This window comes from Miniopterus schreibersii (genome assembly GCF_964146895.1).
Source record: "Miniopterus schreibersii genome assembly, chromosome: 15".
Lineage (NCBI taxonomy): Eukaryota > Metazoa > Chordata > Mammalia > Chiroptera > Miniopteridae > Miniopterus > Miniopterus schreibersii.
This window is the reverse complement of record NC_138115.1, coordinates 8,193,080-8,217,277: the sequence shown is the minus strand read 5'-3', so window position 1 is coordinate 8,217,277 and position 24,198 is coordinate 8,193,080. Positions and strand designations below refer to the sequence as shown.

Sequence of the window (24,198 nt, the reverse complement as noted above, 5' to 3'; positions counted from 1 at the left end):
CCAGGTCCTGGGCTATAATTAACATAGTCCCCAACTCACAAGGCAGCCCTCCGTGACATTTTTCAATACTCTCTGTGGAAAAGTCAAGTTTCTAGTCTGGACCCCTCTCAGAGGGGGCAGGGCAGCCAGCCTGGGAACTGAGTGCAAGTCTTGGCCTCTAAATCGGAACAACGGAGCCAGGGGAAGATGGTTGGGGGAGGTGCGATTGTTAATTCCGTACAAGTGTGAACTGAATTTCTCTCTTCCTCGACTAATTAGATTTTCACTTTAATTAGGCTGACTCCATCTGCTGTCCCTTCTTAAATCCATAAATTAGCAGAGCATGAAACTGCATCCCAGTCCGAACTTCCTATCCAACCAGGTTTGAACAGGAAAGAATTTAGAGAAGTTTGAGTTTGAAAGGGGCTAATTTGTATCAGTAATAATTCAATTAGCTGAGATATTATGGGTAATCTACATTTCAATTACGACACCCCCGAGTTGGCCTAGGAGAGGAGCACTTCAGAAAAATGCTAAGAATGACATTTCCATATACCCCAAGATTCCAGGGGCATCAACTCACCAGGAAAAGCCAGACTAATCTAAATGCATGACTCAAAGTGCTCAATTCCCACTGGCAGTTACTCATGTTGCTTTGGAGGAAAGAAGACTCAAGTATCGAGTTTAACATAAATACGTCTGTTCCCTGCATACTTTCCAAACCTGAAATGCTGCAAGTTCTTTCCAAATGTCTAGTTAAAAGGGAAAAAAGGTTAATTGCTCTGACCCCCTAAAAGACCAGTGCAGACTAGCAAATATGTACACACAGAGCACCTTGCTCTAATTGTTCCGAGTGCTCAAATTTCCCATCAAGAATCTGGCAAGCTCGCCGGCTGGGTCCTTCAGTCCTTCCCAGACCCACAGCCTTCCTCCCTCATACTTTCAGCCAGTATGTCATTTAGACCTACGTGGATTTAAAGTGCAGTGGCCAATCTGTAAATAGCCCAGGGCTCTGGAGAGGGTCACTAGTATGAACACTAGGGACACTCCCCATAAACTATGAAAAAAAAGGGCCATAGTTTGTTATACAATGTGCTTTTCTACCCTTCCCCCTCTTTTTCCATAACAGCTCTCAATTTCTGTGGCTCTCAGAGTTAAGTGAAGATAAAGACCTGAAAATGGGGCCTAAAGGCAAAAGAGGAATATTCTCCCCCCTCCAGCTCCAGTTGGAGTTCCGAATCAGCTTCCTAATCCTGCTGTTTCTGGCCATCCACCCCCAACCTTCTCTATTCCCTTGCTAAGAACCAACTGCATCTCAGCCTGTTCCTTCTTGGCTCTGCCAGAACGGATCCCTCCTGCATGCCTGGGACCACCCACAGACGCCTGGCTCTGTTTGGACAGGAGACCCGACTGCAAAGAGGGAACATCACGCCTGTTTCAAAAAGGGGTTGAGTCACCTTAGTTCAAGCATTCAGATCTCGGCAACAGTTGCACCCCTACCCCCACCCCAACTGCCTTACATGGCCAGAGTTTGGGTGGCATCTCGAATAGGGGTGTCCAAGCAGTTTGACCAATGCTTGGCTGGCCACAGCATAACTATCAATAGAGGTTTATAAAATACACAGATTGCCAGGGCCCACCCCCAGGAATCCTGGCATAGTAACTGAGAATCTGCATTATTGTGCTTTCTAGGGAGTGTAGACAGAAAGCAGGTGTGAGGACCACCGCTCTAGAACCAACACACTAAAGGCAAGGCCGTCAGAGAAGCGAGAGGATGACACCTGGGAGAAGACACGTTCCAGAGGATTCTTTCTGTGTGCCTTCTGAACGAGGAACTACTCAGCCCGATGGACACGGAGTTGGTCAGAACTGCAGTGAACAGACATGGCTTCTATTCTAGTTCCACCTCTGAGACCGCCAGACACAACATCCAGTCCCGCTCTGTGATAAGATCTGGGAAATCTTGGACAAGCCCAGGCCTCAGTTTCCTCAGATGGTAACCGATCACTAACAGCTACGTCGAGTGCACTTTGTTCTGGCCCCTGGTCTCACGTTACAGACGTTAGCTCTCTGGGGAGCTATGAGAATGAAGTAAGGAATTTCATATGACATTTAGCATGCTGCCTTCTACATGGTCAGAGTAGCAACTATTGTGGTTTTATGGCCTTACTTGGCCAGAAAGATAACTGCCTTTGCTGTCACTTTAAACAGGCCCAAAAACGTCCCACTTGACTCCAGCCAACAGCTTCCTGGCCACCACAGTCCCCTCTCCCATGCACCCTGACTCAGTTTCTAATGTCTCCGTTATGACCACACCTCAAGGTTCTGGCACAAAAGGCCCTGGTTAAAATAAAACTATTCCCCTGGAGCAAAACACTTTCCTGTTGGACATTCATACTTCACATACAATTATTTTTCAGCCCAGCCGGGCGTGGCTCAGCGTTTGAGCATCAACCTGGGATCCAGGCGATCAGGGTTCGATTCCTGGTCAGGGCACATGCCCGGGTTGCGGGCTCGATCAATGACTCATCATTGATGTTTCTATCTCTCTCTCCCTCTCCTTTCCTCTCTCTGAAATCAATAAAGATATATTTTTTAAAAAAAATTATTTTTCAGACCAATTACTTAGCAGGATCCTAAAGGGTTTAGGGCTTTAAAAGTTAAGGAAAAGCAGAGGTCCAGCCTGTAAAGCCAGGTAAAGTGTGCATATCCTTTCAGGCTGAGGACCCTTGAGTTATCATCACAGGCACCAAGGGAAAACTAAGATAATCCACGCTCTCTCTCCAGAAAACCCTCTGTGGGCATGCACGAGTGTTCTGCAGGTTATTCTGGAGGATTTGTTCCACTGAAGCCATCAATAGGAATGCCTATCGAAACTGCGAGCTCCAACTTAGAAACCCATTACGGTTGGTAAACTCTTTCTGTAAAGAGCCCCATAGTAAACATTTTTGGCTTTGCAGGTCACGTGGAATCTGTCACAGCTCCTTTCCTCTGCCACTGCACAGGGCAAGCAGCCAGACAGCAAGGAAACAAATCCCATGGCTGTGTTCTGATAAAACTTTATGTACAGAAGTGGATCAAAACCCACTATGGGAACGTGTAGGACTGGATCCTTCCACGGGCTGCATTCTGACAGGTGGGGACGCCTCCCGTCTTGCAGTCCCCTCAGCCCTGGCTGAGCACCTTCCAAGGGCAAGAGTCTGCATTTGTAGGATGATGATAGCTCCAAGGAGGCCCTGCTAGCTCCTCTCCACTTCTGGTCCCAGATCCTCCACATACCTGGAGCTGTTTGCATTTAAAACCCCTTCTATAAAAATGCACCCAGCTACCAACAGTGATACTTTTCTTCCCTGGACAACGTGGCCCGATCCATGGGCGGGATTTCAATGGACGTGACTAACAGCGGTACTGGGTCATCCCAAGTATGTCTTGAATAGGTCAGAGAAAAAGAAAGCAAGGCCTATGAGTGTGGAGCAGGCCTGGGTCCTTACTCGGGGTTGCAGGAGAGAAAATTGCCTTGTTAGTTTTGACAGGTTTCATCGGACAACAACTCTTTTTTTTTTTTTTTTTTAAATGTAGTTTGTAGGGACGACAACTCTTTACTCAAGCCGTCATTAAAATATTGTCTGCGGCCAGCAGGAGGAGAAAGCCACTCCGTTTTCCCCTGTGGTCATATTTTTTCAAGAACCTTTTAAATAATATACATAATCAGATGCAACCCAAAGACAGGTATGACGTTATTAACCATCGGAGACGGCTTTGCTTCCTCTGCTAGACCTGTCCTGCCCACAGGACAGCACATACCCCTGGGCTGAGAGCTAGACGCCGCGTGGAACAGCTTTCCTACTGATCCGCCGCTGCAGGCCACCCTGCGGCCTACGCCTGGACTGACTCTCAGGTAAGTGTGCCCGTGGGGTGTGGGTGAAGTCACCTCAACACCAGACAGACAAAAAAAATCACCTGATTCAAAAACCATCTGCAATTTTTCAGCCCAGGTCCCAATGCGAATTCTTCTTCCCCCGAGGAATTTCTTCTTAATGTAAAATATCTTCCTATTGACATCAGTGGGTGGGGGTGAGGGGCAGAAGGAAGGCTGGTTTCATGCAGAGAAAACCATTAGCTAAGGAACAGTCACTTGAACTGAAGGAGTCTGGACCCCAAACCACGGAGCACGGCAGAATGAGTGCATTTAGTGTCTTTAGTCTGGGAACCTCTTGTCTACATCATAAAAGTTTAAAACCCTGCCCTGATCTAACACTTGTAAATTCTTGAGTTCACTCAATTTAAAAACATTCCAAGGAACATGAGCAAAGAAGAGCTGCAGAGTAAACCAGGAGGTATTTCCATGGTATCCCCAGGCATGCAGGACATCAGAACAATGCCTCCTTCTTGGGACTATTTAATTCAGCTCATTGGCTACCTCACCACCTGAAAGGACATATTTGTCTGTTCTCCAAGCATTTCCTTTTACTTGCTGACATTGCCAAAAGAATGCTAAACGAAGCGAGCCTTTTACTAGATAAACATTTGGTTTTGATAAGGGAAGTTCTTTCCTTCTAATGGAACCAACCCGCAATGCCACTATTAAATTTTGTCACTGGCGGTGAGTCTGAGAGATGTCTCCCAGACGCCGAGACCAGGTACTGCAGGCTCAGGTACTTAAGAGGGAAGAGAGGTCTGCCAGCACTCGGAAGCCATGTTTGGTTTGTTCTTAGAGATTTGTCTGAGTCTCCTAATTAGGAAGATGCCTGGAGAACATCAAGAGGTCAAGTATTTATTGGGGAGAAGAGGCAGGCTGGTCGTGTGTAGTGAGTCACTTCCAAAGGCAGCCAGACTCTCAGGCTGCTGAGCTCCTAAGTGGCTGCCAAGCTCGCAGACAGGCCCCTTCCCTAGGCTGACGCATCCCAGCTCACCAGCCCCCTGGGGCTCAGCATGGCGCAGGCAGGACTGCTGCTCCGTGAGAGGTCCACTCGGGTCACCGCCCTTCCACAAAGCCTCCAGTGCTGCTCCTCCCTGAAGTTCATGCATCAGACCAGTTGGCCTAGAAAGGTTATTACCTTGAAGGATGCTGGGAGTCGAGAAGATAGAGAGCTGGGACCTATGGTGCTAAATTTCAATTCCTGTTTCCTTGGCTCCAGAATTTCATTCCATCACTCACAGTCGGCTCCTTCTACTCTCAGCCTCTCCTTCCCTCTTGCTCCCCGCCCTACCTCTACACCTTTACATCAACCCTCTAAGTTCCTCTGACTAAAGCAACACCAATTTTCTTGGTCTTTAATCTGTCACTAATTGGGATCAGTATTTCCAGTTACATAAAGAGTGCCTGTGTGGCTTTCTAACATATGCTGACAAATCATTTGGCAAACTCTTTTGTTGCAACAAACAGCACTGTGGAGGACCGTAGCATTGGCAACCAAATAAGTACACTCTTAATGAAGCAACAGAGATAAGAAATCCATCTCGATGCTGACTGTAGGCCCTGGGGAGCCAGAGTCATATTAAAAAGGAAAAGAGTGATCTATTATATATGATGGCTGTCTGTTGGAATGGTTTCCAGATGGATCCAGGAGGCTCCAGAAGAGAGGTTACTGAAGAATTATGCAGGGTTCCCGGGGGGTGCTGTTGCCACAGACAATTCTGCTCCGGTTTAATTAATGTATTAAGCCTTTCTGGAGTGTTTCCTAAAGCAGGACGGTGCTCCAGTTAAATGATGGTGAGAAATGGAAAGCACTCTCATGGAGAAGAGACAGTGCTCCACTGATTAACCCAACAATGGCCACTGAGAATCCGCTGTGTGTCAGACACTGTTCTAGGCCCTGGGGATTCACCAGTGAATAAAACAGATTCCTGCCTTTACATTTAGTGCAGGGTGGGAGAAGGGCACAGATAAAATATAGACCAAATAAATAAGCAAATTATATACTGTGTTAAGTGCTTTGCATAAAAGAAAAACACTATACTAGAGAGACTGGGAATCCCAGAGAGGAATGGAATAATTTTAAATAGATTATCCAGCCCAACTGGCGTGGCTCAGTGACTGAGCATCAACCTATGATCCAGAACACAGCGGTTCGATTCCCAGTCAGGGCGCATGCCTTGGTTGCAGGCTCGATCCCTAGTAGGGGCGTGCAGGAGGCAGCCGATCAATGACTCTCATCATTGATGTTTCTATCTCTCTCTCTCCCTCTCTCTGAAATCAATAAAGATATATTATAAATAAATAAATAAGTAAATAAATAAATAAATAAATTGTCCATGTAGACCAAGCACTCAGTTTAAAGGCCACCCAAGCAAAAGGGGCATCTGATGCAAAGGTATCGAGGCAGGAGCAGGCAGGACGTGCTCAAGAAACAGCCAGCAGCCTGGTGTGGCTGAAGTAGTGAGCCTGAGAGAATGTAATGGTGAGAACTGGGAGGAACTCAGGGTGGGGGCAGGGACTGCTGATCACGTGGTGACTCAAAGGCCATTGGAGGACTTTGGTTTTCAGACTGGGGGAGACTGGGGAGTTTAGACTAGAGACCTGACTTAAGTTTTCCAAAGATCCCTCTGGAGGCTGGGAGGGGCAGGATGCTATGGCTGGAATCCAGGCAAGAACCGATAGTGACTAGAACCGGGTGATGGTGGGAGGAATCTGCCTGTTTTGAGGGCGGAGCCCACAGCACTGCCTGGTGGGCTCAATGTGAGATGTCAGAGAAAGAGAAGAGTCACCGGTGAGCTCAACGACCTGGCCTGAGAAAGGGCGGGGGTGGAACCACCACCTGGTGAGATGTAAAAGCTGCAGCTGAAATGGGACCAGTATCCACTTGGACGTCCACTAGTCACCCAGAAGCAACGACACAGACAGCCCCTGCGCACGTGCAAGGTCTGACTGGAGACACAAAGCTGCAGGCCTGGGTATGCGGGGTACTTAGAACCACGAGAAGGGGGAGCTCAGCATCCCCTTTATGTACAAAGCCCCTGCTGCAGAACAGGATTCTGATCCCTCTCCCGGACCTGCTCTGAATCAGAAGGGCCTACAGATGCAGCAATAGACAGAGGGGAGAAACGGTGCTCCGCTGTTCACCCCAAACTCAGTCTCAGTCTGCCAAGTGTTCAATGAGAAAGACTGAAGCCAAAGTTTGGGAGACCCTTCCAGAGACAGCAGAGTGGGTAACTCTTGAGTATTTTGAAAATTATATGGTCCTTCTAAAGAGGGAAGGTAATGGGAGAAGCAGCATGAGGCCTAGGGCTCCACTGTGCAAAATCACCAGTTATCTAACTAAATTCCCGCCCTACTAATCTCGAATGAATTCATATTTCCCGTGCCTACTACGTGTTCAGGTGCCCCCTGCAGAAGGTTCTCACCTCCACTCCCCACACCCTGGAGCTTGCAGAAGTGGTCTGGGAAATATCTACCTCTCTCATGCAAGAAGCACTTTATTTCTCTCTCTCAAAGCTGTCTCTTCACGTTTTTATACATTGATTGATTTACACTTCGTCTTGTTTCAGGGAGACTTTAAGGGAGCTCACGAGAAGACAGGAAATACAAGATGGCATAAGTTAAAAATAGGAACAAAAGGCAACGAGAAATGAGGACGGGGACATGAAATGGATCCAAGGAGGGGGCTAAACTGCACAGCAAGACGACGTATGGGCCACAAATTTGGCTCTACGTTTGCAGCAGCCAACGTGGAAAGGAAAAAGTTATATAATCACACAACTCGCTGTGAATAAAAAGTAAAATGAGTTCAAGTGCTCTGGAAAAACTACAACACTCACGTGCCCTAGACAACTTCACGCTAGCTAGCTCTCCTCCCGTCAGGTACTCAGCTCACGTCCTGCCCACCCAAGCTGCCCACACAGGTCCGTGGATACGTGAGTGGACAAATAGGCAAACAGACACACTCACTCATGTGCTTATCATTTATTCTTTTATCCCCTGAGTATTTTCTGAGCATAAACTACCTGGTAGGCACAGAACTAGGTGCTGGCTACAGGTTGGTGAGTAAAGCAAACATGGTTGCTTTCTACATGTTTTTTACTTTATAGTGAGACTGCAACAAAACACAAATCAAATAATTACAAAGTACTAGGAAGGGAATAGTGAGGAGGCTGAGATGAAAGTAATGTGGAGCAAGGCATGGACTTTGAATGGGTGTGGCCAGGTAAGGCCCACCTAGAGAGGTGATCATGGATGAGACCTGAGGTTAGAGAAGGTGGCTAAGTGAAGAGTCAGAGAACTTCGGAAGGAGCCCTGTGCAAAGGTCCGGAGGCAGAAAAGAGCTTGGTATAACTGAGGTGTAGCCAAATGTGGCCAGAGATCACTGTGGCTCAAACACAGTAGACGGGGCACAAAGTGGCATGAGGTGACACCGGGTGGGTCAGATCAGGCAGGCCGTGTACATCTTGGAAAAAGTTGTGTCTAAATGCAATGAAGAGTTTTAACCCAGGAAAGGATACCCAATGCACATGTGAAAGATCACTCCGGCGGCACCTTGGAGAACAGACCAGAGAGGAAGGCAGCAAGCAGGAGATGAGTGAAGAGGCTGCTGTCCAGGTGGGGCATGAACTAGAGGGGAGAAAACAGGAAAAAGGCAGGCGCAGCCCACACATCAACTGAAGAGGATTTGGATTCATCGGGATCTGGCAAGTAGCTTAGAGAATTAGGAAGGAAATCAACAAAGGGAGGAGTCAAGAATAGACCAAGGTTTCTAGGGCAGAAGTGGTGATGACAGTGACCACAGTGGCAACATCAGCTAACGAAACCAGGCCTCATCTCTGCTGGGCTCTGTGCTAAGCCCTTGGTTTGAATCATCTATGCCATCATCTCAACAACTAAGTGTGGTCACTATTAGTATCAGCCCCACTTTACAGATGAAGAGGAGAAGCACGGATATGAAACGCCCAAGATTCAGAGTCACACTTTTAAGAATTAAGACTGAGATGAGAATTGTGTGCGGGCGCGCACGCGCGTGTGTTTAATAGAGCTGGCTGGCACCCCCCAAACTTCCTGAATTGGAACCCAAGGTGGGCCCAAGAATCCACGTTTTTAAGAAGCTGGAAGGCGACTCCATGGGTGGTAATTTAGGCATCTCTGGCTGTTGAAGAACCACAGAGCTATGTTCGAAGTACAATTAATTGCTGACAGAATGGGAATAATAACTTTTTCTTGTGTTTTTGCCCTCATCGAGGCCATAAGTGCTAAAACTCAGGCAACCGTTTCTGGGCTTCTTCTTTGAGAGTGCGGTGAGAGGGGGCAGGGAACAGACGGGCAGAACCACCAGGGACACACTTGCTGAGTTGCTCCAGAGCCTTTCTTAGAAGCTCTGACCAAGAGTGGAGCTTGCAGATTATCAAGGGCGAATAGGCAAGGTTTAGATGTTTTCCAAATTTGGGAGTCATCATCCTGCAGACTGTTCCAGATCAATGGTTTCTAGGTTTCACCAGTGTCCAAGAAAGGCAGTCTGTCACCTGCTCTGCCAATGAACTCCGACTGCTGGATACCTTAGCCTGAAAGTGCCTTCTTATATCTAACTTAAATCTCAGGAACTGTTATTTAAACTCATTTCCTCTCAACTGCTAGTGAACATTCAAAAGAGTTGGACTTGATTCTCTTTGGATCAATGCTTCATAAGGAATAACATAAAATACTTTTCTGTATTAGAAGAAAAAGAAAGGAATGCACAAATGCAGGGAAAAAAGAAAACAAAGAAAGATTACTCTCAATTTTCATTCCTAAGAGATGCCTTCCAGAGAAATAGAAATTGATTTATCACATACACATGTTAGCATCTGGAGTGAAACTAAGAACTATAATTATGATTAGAATTGTTGAATTTCAGAGCCGGGAGGAAAAGAACAGATTTTTTAAACCATGTATGTGTGTTAACCATTTAGTACAATTTAATTAGGTTTTCTCATCCCGGCGTCCCAGTCATCCTACAGGAAGGGATTAGCGTGCCCTTCTAAATACAGATGAGGAACCTGAAGCTGAGAGGAGTCATAAGACATGTCCATGGTCACACTGCCCTACTGTGCATGTGACAGAACTCAAATTCCAAGACAGTCCTAGTGGGAAATTAGAGCCAGAAGTTCTCAACCAAGGGCCACTTTGCTTCCCAGGGGACATGTGGAATTGTCTACAGATGCTTAAGGCACTGAGAGGGTCATCTGGCAGCTAGGGATGCTGCTGAAAACGCTAAAATGTACAGGACAGGCCCCACCACAAAGAATTATCTGACCCGAAATGTCAATAGTGCGGAGGTTGCAAAACTCTGCCTTAGAGAATTCACCAGTGAAATCCTTCACTCCTGACAGGTTGAGAAACAGAGCACAAAGATTTAGGTGCAGAAAGATGTGTATACTTCTCAACTGAATAACTCATTTAATTATTATCTTGAGAGAGCTTACCTTCCTACAAAGAAAAAATCTAATTCATTTTGTTTGGCATTTCATAGATCTAGTGAAAGTTTTTTTAAGCATTCAAGGAATAAGTATGATTCATTTCCTTCCAAGACCAGAGTGAAACTTTGCTTTGAATATGCTCAAATATTACTGTCTAGCTCTTCTTAAAGGAGCAGGCTAGATTCCACTGTGAAAACGTCCAGGGGTTGCTACCTGGGAAATGCTTCACACGGTCCAGAACCAGATGGTCTGCGACAGAATCCTAGCTCCACCATTTATTAACTACATGGCCTTGGGCAAGTTACTTAAAACTCTTTGTGCCTCACTTTCCTAATCTGCAAAATGGGGATTAATAAAACCTCCAACTTCATAGATCTAGTGAAAGTTTTTTAAGCATTCAAGGAATAAGTATGATTCATTTCCTTCCAAGACCAGAGTGAAATTTTGCTTTGAAAGTGCTCAAATATTACTGTCTAGCTCTTCTTAAAGGAGCAGGCTAGATTCCACTGTGAAAATGTCCAGGGGTTGCTACCTGGGAAATGCTTCACACGGTCCAGAACCAGATGATCTGTGACAGAATCCTAGCTCCACCATTTATTAACTACATGGCCTTGGGCAAGTTACTTAAAACTCTTTGTGCCTCACTTTCCTAATCTGCAAAATGGGGATTAATAAAAGCTCCAACTTCATAGGGTTATAGGCTTATTGTGAGGATTAAAGGACTAAAATGGCTGGTGTTGAGTATTTGCTGCTGTTGTTACAATGACGATTATTAATATTATTTTTACTCCATTGGTGAAATAGGAGAATGGCAGGAAGTTTTAAATGTAAGAAACATATTTCAAATAAATAGCAATTTGAAAAGATGTAATTGTCCCCAAATTCAACTTTGGGCATTATAGTTTCTTAAACTTAGAAAGCAAAGAATGCTCAGTTGCATGGCAGGGTCAAACAGGCCCTTTGTGTCTGCTCCAAGGGCTAAATGTGCCAATGGACATCTGAACAGGTGAAGAAACTGCCTGAGAACTTTCTGTGTATCACACACCACGTGCCACACCACATCACAACGTCTCAGCTATTGTTTCTAATGCCAGGATGTAGGTGCCCTTTTAAATCTTCCTCTGACCACTAAGGAAAGCAAAATCTACTGAGGTTAAGGACCATGTAAGGGCACTCAGCCAGTTTAGGCAGCACCAGGACCAGGATGCAGGTGCACTGACTCCGATCTGAGTGCTCAACCACTGAGCTACATCACCTCTGCCTGTCTTTTAGCCCAGGAACGAGAGCACAGTGTGACCTAAGTGTGCACAGTGGTGAGTCAGTTTCCCTCTAATGGACTTGAACAGCATACACTCGTCTTGAATTTCTTTCTTTCTTTTTTTTTTGGCTACCACATTTTCTATGTAGTCCACTAAACACTATAGCTTGAGGAAGCCTAAATAAAGCCCACACATCCAAGGACACCTGCTGAGACACCTTCTGGAGAGCATTTGGTCTGGTCAGGCCCTGGAGAACAAAGGAGAAACTGTATAAGCTACGTTCATCCTGGAGGCTCCAAACAACACCGCTTACGCAAAGGATGCAATGGGGGGCTGCCTGCGTGGGAGCGGCAAGCCCAGGGCCCAGCAGGTTGGCTCCGATAACCAGCACCCCTCCTCCCAAAGCCAGGCTTGTCCACCCACGGGGACAGCTGCTTCCTCAGAAAAGTCCACACCACCAGCCCTTTCTGCTCTCATGTGACACCTCTGTGGATGAACATCTGACGTTCAAAGCCAAGGGCTGCAGGGACTTCACAGTCCTGGCCATGAGGGCAGAGCAGTGATTGTCAACTGGTGGGCCGCAAGAATTTGTAAAACATGCAATACAATCCCTGGCTGCTTAGTTGGGGCACTGATCTCTTTTCCCTTGGGTTGTCAGATAAAAAAATAACAACAGCCAACACAACAGCCATCTGGTGTGAAGAAATCAAAATTATACATTTTTTTTGTCAGATTGGCAAAACATATATTTTTTGGTGTGCAGCAGAATTTTAGTAATTAGTTTAAGTGCCATGCGATAAAAAGGTGCAAAATCGCTGTCCTATAGGGATGCTCTTAAACAGCAGAACTGGCCTGGAGCCGTTTTACTCGTGTGTCTGCCAGACACTGCTGGGCACTCGGGTCATACGGCACCCGGAGTTCTGGGGGCTCTAGGGAAGCCAAGAATTCTAAGCCAAATCTCCAAAGCACACCAGTGATGCCAGGCTCAGGTGCCAAGGCTGAACAAGGATGGAAAGAACAGGGCGCTTCTGCTTCCAGGTGGCACACAGGACAAGGGAATGGGTCCTCTCTGGCACAGAACCTCTGCTTCCTTTTAGACAATGCAGGACCAGGGCCCGAGAGGCCCCGGACATTGTTACGTAGGTTATTTCTGATCCATCTGTCATACGTTCCATTTCTTCTACTTTTTAAAAATACCTTCTCCAACTATGTGCTCAATGCATACAACTCAAAAAGAAAACACCCAAAGGCACAGATGTCATATAAAAAGCATCTATAATTCCACTACCCAGGATCACCTCTCTTAGGATTTTATATATATATATTTCTAGTAATTTTTCTAGGAACATATTAAAACAACAAAAAAGTTTCAAAAGACACCTGTTATATAGAATTTCCTCACTTAAGAGCATATGATAACCCAGCTGGGCATGGCTCAGTGGTTGAGCATTGGCCTAGGATCCAGGAGATCGCGGTTCGATTCCCTGTCAGGGCACATGCCAGTGTTGCGGGCTCGATCCCCAGCAGGAGAGTGCAGGAGGCAGCCGATCAATGACTCTCATCATTGACATTTCTCTCTCTCTCTCCCTCTCCCTCTCCCTCTCCCTTCCTCTCTCTGAAATCAATAAAGACATATTAAAAAAAAAAAGAGCATATGATAGTTTCTTATTCTTTTCAATACATTGTCATATATATGGTTTGTCAGATCTTTATACTTTATTTTATTTTTATTATTGATGAAAGAGAGAGGGAAAGAGAGAGGGAGGGAGAGAAAGGTTTAGGGCAGCCTCCTGCACACCCACTGGCCGTGGCTCTCCCGTGGTCTCCGGCCCTGAACAGGCGGATGGCGCAGCCTCTGTCAGAGGCACCGCCAGTCTCAGGGCTGGGAGAAAGGAAAACACGGCAAAGCATGTGGCACGTCCCTTTGCTCACAATTCCTTAGCCGAAACACATTAAATGATCATGCGTGAAAAGTCTTCCGGGGGCGTAGGGGAGAAAGTAAGAGTCACTTTAAAACAATACCTTATTTTTTCCTCATAACAATCCTTTGAGATATAAACTATTCCCTCAGACGACCTAACTGCAGAATTTAAATTTCAGCATAAACAAAGATGAGGAGAATGGATATTGGGAGAAGATAAGCAGTGTCTGCCACAGTGTGGCAAGGAATGGGGCGCCCCAGGCCTGCTCAGGAGAGAAAGAGCAGAGCTCTGCTGCCTTCCCGCCGAGCGCGTCCTTCCCGCAGCGCACGGCAGGGACAGGCCACCGCAGGGCTGCGAGGCAGGCGTGAAAGAGAGGAGAAGGGACAGCTCGGGGCCCACCACTCAGCCTCCCGCTCCGGGTAGTAACCCGCGGCACGGACTTCCTGCCCAGAGGGGGTGTGGACAGCTCCGGGTAAGGGCTGCAGGGCAGCGCGGTTTCAGGGGGACGGCCCTCGGGGCCCCAGCGCCTCGCCGCTGAGCTGGGCCCGCTCACCCAGGCCCTGCATGGGGTGCCCCCAGGCAGCCTCGCCAGGATTGAAGTTACTTCCAAACACGGTCCCTGAGGAACTGCTCGCGAATGATCCCTTCTTTCTAAACCCAGTCATTATTCCTGCTCTTGCTGGCACTAGAGGGAAAGGCACCTACCTGTGGCCTGTTCTCTTGGATGTCATAAAGGTTTTTAAGAAATATTAGGAAGTAGTCAGGTCAGGGTCAAGAGGAATAAAAAAAAGAGTTTCTCAAAGATTATCATAAAGAGAAAAATAATAACAGGTACAATAAGACACGTTATTTCAATGGGCAGGCACCATATTTAAGTGAATAGGTAATAATATATAAACACATAAATTACTAATGTATATGTGTATATAGATGTTCTTCCACATACAAGTATCCTTTCATCCTCAAAAAACTCCACTTTATGAAAAAAGAAACTGAGGCTCAGAGAGGTTAATCGGGTGTCCCAAATATGCACAGCCAGCACATGTACGAGCCAGGGCTTGCACCCAAGCTTCTCAGGCTCCCAAAACACTGAGCAACGCTAGACGTATATACCCTGCAACCACTCCGCCCCCGATGCTGCCAGAGCAACTGTGGCGCCCTGAGCAGAGAAAAGCTATTTAAATACAGGGGACCTGGTTCTTTGTATCGGAGGCATTTCTAGGCAGTTACACTAAATTCAAAGTCTTTATAAAAGTATCATAATCTAAATGAGTTCATCATTTTAGAGAATATTCTGGTAAAGCCTTTTGTAAATATGAGACTCCTTCTGCACAGCGTGTACCTGATAATTCATTGTTCTGCACACTTTATTTTCAGACCTGGTATTCAATTACTTTGAAAGGGGAAAGGGGGAGGTATTTACATCTGTAGCGCTTTCAGTTCTATTGTAGCTGTGGATGCATTATAATCACTCAAGAACTAGCTGTTCCATTTTTGCATTTTCCAAAAGGTTGATTTTTTTCTCAACCTGAGAACTAATATGAATAAGAGAGACAGGTCAGATGGGGTTAGCAGCGAACCGCGCAGCAAATCCCCGCCTGAAAGGGGCACCGGTGAATGAATTCCAACCAGCCTTGCCACGTAGTGAGCCCAGTGCAAAAATGCCAACTTATGAACCTTAGCAACTTCTCCTGTGCTTCAAGAAAACCAACATGCGCCCAGCACATCGGAGACATGGTGCTGCCCGTGGCTGCTATTTTGGTTTCTTGTTCTGAGTTGCCTGAGGCTTGGGGTGTTTAGGGAATTTCCTGGATTCTGGTAGTGAAAGAATAGTGAGAAAGAAAGATGAGGATCTTCGAGTCAGCAAGATCTAGGCTCTGACACCTACCCGCTGTGTGACTTTCCATTGCTCCTTAGCCTCTCTAGACCTCTGTAAAATGGGTATGTGGTTCAACCCTGAACAACTGTGGATTTAAGGGCACCAGCCCCCCCATTCAGAATTGGAAATCTGCAAATAACTTTTGACTCCCCCAAAACTGAACTACCCTAAGTATTGTGAGGGACTGGTTCCAAGAACCCCCATAGATACCAAAATCTGTGGATGTTCAAGTCTCCTACCTAAAATGGTATAGGTCAATGCATATATTTGGCCTTCTGCATCCGTGGACTCCCAGCTGCAGACGGGACCAAAAACAGTACAGGTATTTATTGAAAAAATATGCATATAAGTGGACCCACACAGTCCACCCCATGTTGTTGAAGGGTAAACTGTAATAGGTAAACCTACCTCTCAGGGAGCTGTGGGGATTAAGTGTGACAAGGCATCACACTTAATGTGTGATAGCCAATTTATTTTCACCTCTATTTGTGGAGTTCTCAAAACCTCTTCCTACATCTCAAGAAAGATCCTCATGAGTTGACTTTGCTTTATCAGGCATCCAACCACAATTCACAAAGTCTTACCCATGTCAAGAGAAGCATGCTAACCCAGGGACACTAGCAGAATAAGCTTGGTTCCTGCTCTTGGAAAGTTCTGAAGATATCCAGATAATTCCTACTGAGGAACAAAACCATTGGAAGTTAAAGCACCTCAAAGATCATTTTTCCAATCCCTAACTTACGGTGAGGAAACTGAGGCACAAGCAGTTGAGGGTCATCGAAGGTTAGAACTAAGCCCAGAGCCCAAGTGAACATTCGCAAGAACGAACTCTTTGAAATGCCACAGTACTTACTCCTCTGTACTACCAGGTACCACCTAAGTTACGTTTCCAATCTACAGTGAGAACTAAAATCATGGGCCCACTTAACTCAGTTTCAAAACAAAACTTGTCCAGCAGGCCACAACAATCACTAAGGTATAACACAAAGAACACACCGGGAAAATGATTTTCCTCCCTCTCTCCCTTCTTTCCTCCTTTCCTTTTTCCTGTCCTTCCTTCTTTATTTTAAAAATAAGTACCCCTCCCCCAAATATAAAAGTCACTCCATGTAGTGCTTGCATTTTTAATGTCCATTGTTTATAAGTGTGCTTGGCACCTCATGGCTCTTCTACACCATTTACTAGAAGCCCTTTTCCAGTGTCACGAGTCCAGAGTGTTCACGAGAGCATGAAATAGTGACAGAAGGAGAATGTATGTCCATCACGCTCCTTCAGGCAAGCAGGCTCCTATTGTGGAAAGTGCAGGAGGGTTCATTAGTCCTCAGCAGAAACTCAGTCTACTGACAGCCCCAGAAAGCAGCTCTCAATAGTGTAATACACTCATGCATATGTAAAAATAAAAACACTTCCCAGGCTACAATATAATTGACACTTACTCAATATTAATTGGTTAAAAAAAAAAAAAAAGCTAAACAGAATTAAACAAGCTAAGTATACACAGAATTTTTTTTTTTTTTTTTAATGGAAAGAAAATTCTACTACCCAGACACAACCATCATTAACATTTTGGTATATTTCCTTTCTGCCTTTTTTCCTATGTGTATGTATTATTTTAAAAAATAATGAGAAACAAATTAAATATACATCTTTCACATCAACATGTTATAAGCATACCCCATATCATAAAAATCTTAGGAAATATCATTTTTAATGGCTACATTATTTTAATATATTAATATTCCAGTCCCCTATTATTAGAATGTTTCTCAACCTTCTTGCTAGGTATTCCCAATTATGAGAAAAACATGTTGTCATAAATACCTAAGTGACAGAGTTTCTTCTTTTCTTTAAGCAAAATTATGTCCTCAGTAAGGATTCCTGGTAATGGCATTACTGAGTCAAAAGGCATGAATATTTTTTTCAGGCTTTTGATCATATTTTGCCAGAAAATTTGAACCAATGTTTATTCCCAATAGCAGCGAAAGTGTCTATCACTTATCACACTTCGACACTAAGTAAATATCATTGGCAAGTATAAAAATAAAAATAAAAAATATTGTTAATTCGATAGTTAAAATGATCTGGCCCGGCCGGGCATGGCTCAGCGGTTGAGCGTTGACCTAGGATCCAGGCGATGGAGGTTTGATTCCCGGTCAGGGCACATGCCCGGGTTGCGGGCTCGATCCCCAGTCGGGGGCGTGTAGGAGGCAACCGATCGACGACTCTCTCGTCATTGATGTTTCTGTCTCTCTCTCCCTCTCTCTGTTTCTTCTCTCTGAAATCAATAAAGATATATTAAAAAATAAATAAATAAAATAAAATGATCTGTTGTTTGAATTGCGCCGCTTTCAGTGCTGATGGGCTGAACCTTTAAAAGCCCCTCCTGCCAGGTGGACTCACCCCGTGGGAACGTCCTGTTCGCGTCGCCTGCCCACCTGGAAGGCACTTTGAAGGCCAACGGTAATCACTAAGTTCGGCCCCACCTTCAGTGTCACTTGCTTATTTCCTTTTTTACTGCTGACCTAGCACAAACAAGCGGACGTCAAGGCCAGAGTCCCTTCCCGGCCGTAGAAAGAGAGCTGCGTCTTGCTCCGGGGTAGGGCTCACTCCGCGCTGCCTGCCCGTGTGCCCGCCTCACGCCCTCCCGGCCAGCGCCCGCGGTGGCAGTGGCATCTGCCAGCCGGAAAAGAAAGCGTCAGGGCTCAGAGGGGGACGGAGGCTGAGTTCCTACACGAGGCACCGCTAAGAGCCACCTCCAACAACAGCTTTCAATTAGAAACAGGATTAGAGATCTGTCAGAACCGATTTCAGCATCCATCACTTCCCCTAATCTGCTTCCCGAGGGGCATGGACGCCGGGGCGGCGCGACGCGGGCCCACGCCAGGCCGATCTGCCCGCCGAGCGCGCACTCACGGGTGAGACGGCAGCAGCGAGCGGGCCTCGGTGGCCTGCGGGGAAGGACCACCTTACGGCAGAGCTGGGCATTAATTCTCTGGAAACGTTTCTGTCTGTGGGAAATTAACGAGGCACAGAGTGAGCGCTTGGGCTCTGCAAAGTCGCAGAAATGTGGGTGTTCCAGAGGCAACAGAATAAAGACCCCAGTGTTGCACGTACAAGATTAAATTAGAGACCTGGAATTGCACTTATAAAATCCAGCCAGCAGCACCCCTCAAAATAAACACCTTTGCCCTGAATAAACAAGGAGCTGAGCGGCTCTGCATAGCTTGCCCAGGTTCAACTGCAGGAGCTCTGGGACAAGAGAATCGAAGCTCATTTGCCTTGAAGGGTCCACTCTTCCCTGAAATAAAAATGAACATCACCTTGGTGCTAATGTTACGAAGAAAAGGCTGCTATTTGATGGCAACATGATCAGTGCCTGGCTGAGACCGAAGCGAAACAAACTCTGCCTTGTGTCTCCTGCACCTGGATACTTACAGAGCTGACCAAACATCAGCCTTGAGGGGACACAATCAAAGGCAATGCTCAAGCAAACTGGCCTGGGCATCAGGCAGCCAGGACTGGATTTAATTCCCAGCCCGGGGCTTGCTTACAGGTTGTGTGACAATGGGCAAGTTCCTGATCCTTTCTTTGAGCAAGTAAGTTAACAGCAAATGAGTTCAAATAAGACTATTTGAACAGTGCGTGGGACATGGTTAGAGCTGAATAAATTATTATTACATTTCCTCAGCTTTCAAACTGAAGATACCCCTTGAGGATCAAATTGCAAGGATTAAATAAAACTTGCAAAATGTTCATCATGGTACCTGGCAAAGAGTAAGTGCTCAATAATGGCAGCTATTACGTCTCACTAATGAAGAGCTTGGGAAGTTAAAAAGCACTGTAACGGTGTTAGAACACCTCGGGTCTAGTCCTGAATTTGTCATCACTCGCTCTGTGACTTGACTTCATTCCAATATTCTTTGGGAATCTGGCACTTACGAGCAAATGTTTAGGATGTCACTCACACAAATAATTCAAAACTATGGTGTCAGGTGTGTAAAACGAAGCCAAAAACAGATTCTAAATGAAATAAGGGGGAAAACAAACAAACAAAAGAGCTGGGAAGGAACTTAGGGTGTGCTGAGCTGGCTCCATTGGAAGTGGCCAGCTCCCAATGAGAGGAGGCCGATGCCCCTCCCATGCTCTACATCAAACCCAGGTTTGGAGAACCCTAAACTTAGCCCTAGAGAAACATCGCTATGGTGGCTTCTCGGCCAGGAACTTAACCACTGTCATATGCCTGAAACTCTTTTCAGAGAGCAGGAAGGCAAATCTTCCTTTGACCAGGCATTGCCCAACTGTTCTCTCAACTGGGTATGCTGCACAGCTGTGCATCAAGAGTCTGAATTTCAATTTTTAAATCATCCCTGTGACCCTAGAGGAGCCACAGTGTATCTCCATTTCACAGAAGAAGAAACTAAGTCATATAACTTACCCTATTCATATAAACAGAATATGGTAATACTCAAAAGCCATCTTAGGCTGCTGATATGTGTGAACGCCTCTGAGTGTGACTGTCTGTGTTGTTTAGGTCTAGAGGAGGGAAAACAGCCAACATTTCTATGGTCAACAGGAAGGAATAAATACGTGGGTTCTTCTCCATGTTCAAGAAAACATGCCACACAGGCCACAGAAGCTTCTAGACCAACGGTTCACAACCTTCACTACACACTAGAATCTTTGGGGACCTTTAGAAAATCCCCGTGCCCAGACCAGTCGCACCTGTGAGATCAGACTCTCTGGAAGTAGGAACCAGGCATCAATATTTCTCAAAACTCCCTAGGTTGGACCAGTGCGCAGCAAAGTTTTGGAAACACTGGGAATGGGGACACTTATTAACGCATCCCTTATTCAACTTGGGAAAACCTGCACATCCAGCTGCAGTATGTGGGATATTACGCAGGCATTAAAAGTGGTAACTGGTGATACTGGAGACGTACAAATGCTTATGCCACAGCATCATGTGAAGTGGGCAAGGCTGGATTTTTTACTCCAGCGGGTAATAGAAAGCAAATGCTGTCTTCTCTATGGGTCCTCCTACATGACCTTGGAGTTCCAAGCTCCATTTTCCAGCCTCCTGTCAATCCTATAAGTCAATGATATGCTTCAAAAAAACTCCACTTTGTTTCTTTCTATAAAAGTGAGAAATTTATAAAATTGTCCACGAACTATTGTTTTAAGTGGGTAAAAATATGCATGCATGTGAAGAGACACAGGAAAATAAAAAATTTTCTAAACATATTCTATCATGGCAGGTAACTATATAACATGACATCTGAGCAAAAGCACTAAGGAGAGTTTATTTATTAAATTTTAGTCAAGCTCATTAGGCAAATGCCACAGTAATAATTGTTATAGCAAAAACCATCAATGGCAGCTAAAATCTAAAAAGTGTCAACCCATAAAATATGTATTAATTACGAAGAGAAAAATAGTAACTTCATAGTGGAGAAAGCTGGCAGACAGTACCTTATACAAGTGGTCAAAGTTAGCATCACCAGTATTAACACACACTGATATCATGTACCTCCTGATACGATGCACTGAGAAAAGCCCAGTATCTGTGGTCTTCTTGTCAAAAAGGCATTCCTCAATCTAATGACACAATATCAGACAAGCCCACATTGAGGGACACTATGAAATAAATGCCCAGTTTTAGTCAAATGTGTCACAGTCATGAAAGTCAAAGACTAAGGAATTGTCACAGGGGGAGAAGACTGTTGGGAGGCAAGACAACTAAGTGCAATCTGAGATCCTAGAGAGGATGGGGGGGAGGGGAGGGGAGGACGATAGTGGGAAAGCTGGTGACTTTTAATTAGGTCTATAGTTTAGTAAATAATATTATATTGATGTTAATTTCCTGGGTTTGATGATCATACAATGATTTTGTAAAAGAGCAATCTTGTGCAACTGGGAAAAGGGTATTTGGGAACTCTGTGTACTAGCTTTGCAACCTTCTGTGATTTTAGATTATTTAAAAATAAAAAGTCTTTAAAGATTAGTGAAGTTTAGTTATTTAAAAGTAAATATTAATTGAGTGTTAAGCTTCTCTGCCTTATCCCATGGGACCAGCACGGGCATGTACTCTGGAGATCAGAGAACAGGGTCAAGTGTGGCTGGGACCCCTCTGCGCAGAGGAGGTGAGCTGAGCCTCAGCTGGGCAGTGTGGCTCCGACGCCTGCACTGACATGCATATAAACAAAGGCAACACTTTAAAACTGAGGAGGGCTGTTGGGCAAGAAATTATGGAACAGCCTGTACAGCCCTGGATTTCGAGTCAAAGGTATGAATACAAATGCTCGAGTGTTGGGCCTAATACAATACAGCTTTGTGATCTTGAGTCAGGAGTCACTTGTTATCTGTAAAGATGGAGATGAACACACTTTACTGCCCATGATTATGAGCATAAAGTGGAGAGGTGTGCCTGAAAGCATTAGCTAAGTGATACAACCGCTATAAAATGGTTATTAAAGTACCAAGAGTAACAACAGCATCTACCTAGCCAAGATAACTGCAGAGTTTCACTCCTAAACCCCAGCATCCCAGAATCTAATGGAACTCATCCCATATGGAAGCAAGTCTGTGCTGCCTTCTGCCTGGACTTGGAGCAGGGGCCCCAGCTTCCCGTGTGGTCAGCGGTCAATATGAAACGCCATCTGTCCTGAGATAACACCCTCCACCTTAGCTTAAGCAAGGAACACAGGCTGCATTGGCACTGCCTCAGTAAATGCAGTATGAAGGGAGTTTCCATTCTGTTTGTTACTTTGGAGGCTGGCACTCACTTCCTAGTTGCTTACCCATCTAAATTGTGTGATAAAAATGCCTTTTGAACACTTTTATAAGCAATCAGATGCAATCAAGTTCTCTTCTTGCTTAATTCTCCTCAGCAAACAAGATACTAAAAAGCCAATAAGCAGCTGGGCTTCATTTCAAATGTTTTTTTTTCCCACTGTACATATACTCACTGAAGTCACTCTAGCCCTTCCCTCCATAAAAAGCCCTAATAGTAGCATGTTCATTACCTCTGGTGTTGGTCATTTTCTCACTGCTTACATGCAGACGAAAAGGAAGCGATGCGCTGGGGCACCTGTTGTTTCAGTTATCTCCAGTTCCATTCCCACTTCTGGGATGGAACCACCCAGCCCTCGCTCTCAGGTCACAGGGTCTGAGCAGGATGGGCAGCTCCCATCCCAGTGGGGATCCGCCAGGACGGGCCACTCAGCACAGCCCACGCTCCAGGCCGGAGTTCAGGGATGGACAATCATGTGGCTCCTGCAGGAAGGACCGGGAAGGAACAATTCTGTTTCCCTGGGGAACTATGTTAATAAGATGTAAACCTGAGGCTGCCTGGGGCCCTCCTGCTACCACAAGGAGAGGGTCTGTCGGCACAAGAGGAGGGCAGAGACAAAGAGAGAGAAAACAGACACAGAGAGACAGACTCCTGCTGAAATCACCACACCACTAGTGTCCAAGCCCGAAGCCTAGTGCTACACACTCCTCCCCACCCACTGACGGCTCAGTTACACGAGCCAGTATTCTTTTCTGTATCAGTCACCTTAGGTTAGGTTTCTGTCACTTGCAACCCAAAGTGATCTGATTGAGAAACCAAGGAAATAAACACTGAATACTCCCCTTTGTGAACAAAGATGCTGCCAGCAGAGGTCCGCCGTTGTTCAGGGGACAGAAACAGTTGCCCAGATGGGCCACAAAGATCTCACCACCTCCCCTTGTGGTCACGGGAGGGTCATCTGCAAATGATCCTACGTGCAGGTGTAAGGAGGCATCTGCAACAAGGGAAGGGAGATTTCTGTGCGGAGCTAGCTCATACCACACACACAGGCCCCAATAACCTGTACAGCCTCGTCTTCCAGCCTCTTCCTCCCCGGTCTCTGACCTTCCAGACACACAGAATGTCATTCTCTTCCCCAATTAGTGCCCCATCCTGCCACACTAATGCGCTGTACCCCTCAGACCCAAATCAGAGGCCACCTCGGCCAGGTGTCCCGTGACTTCTCCAGGCAGAGTTGCTGGCCCTCACTGTGGGTTCCCATGCTAAGACCACACTGTAGCATTGGGCACAGGTGGCCATGTCACAACACATACACTGACGCACAGGTGTTTCTAGCCTGCCTCCTGTGACAGATGCAAATTCTGGCTTCTCCACCCTCTCCCCTCCCTGCACCCACATGAGGTGGGCGGCCTGAGGCCCTAGGTCCTCCTTCTCTAGGGAACTGGTTTAGGCCTTTGTGAAGGTGCACTGGGCGAAGGTGGGGGCAGGAGGGGAGGCTGAAGGACACGGGAGCTAAGGAAGAAGACTTTTAGGGGAATCCTGAAGAGAAAGCTGGGGGCACCAACGATGTGTGAGGGAAGTGGGTGAGTGGGGAAACAGGTTTCTTAAGGACTGTTTTCAAGTATCCCTTCATGATATCTGAGCAAAGGAAAGGGTAGAATTATTGAAATTACCTTCAGTTGTCAAAACATCTTTCATTGATGACAATACCTACATTAAACACACTGGTCTCTGTACACACTCACACATACATACACACACACACACATGCTCACACACTCATATATTCTCACACACACACTCATACAACACTCACACACACACACATGCTCACACACACTCATACACACACTCACACTCTTACACTCTCACACATACATACACACACATGCTCACACACACACACACACACACAAGTGCACACACCTGGCTTAGGCCCATTTCTCTCCTTTGAATGTAATTTCACTAAGATCAGGGAGCACTTCT

The 24,198-nt window shown here is 45.9% G+C and overlaps 1 protein-coding gene across 5 annotated transcripts in view; it reads right to left on the bottom strand.

Moving 5' to 3' along the window:
* PRICKLE2 (prickle planar cell polarity protein 2) overlaps nucleotides 1-24,198 on the bottom strand; it is a 301,504-nt gene that overhangs the window by 213,835 nt on the left and 63,471 nt on the right. The window contains exon 1 of one of the 5 annotated variants that reach the window (XM_081160281.1): nucleotides 22,445-22,531. The exons of the other annotated variants lie outside the window; for them this stretch is intronic. The gene's annotated coding sequence lies outside the window, so the exon portion shown is untranslated. Of the gene's footprint in view, nucleotides 1-22,444; nucleotides 22,532-24,198 lie in introns of those variants that run through there. 5 annotated transcript variants of the gene reach the window in all.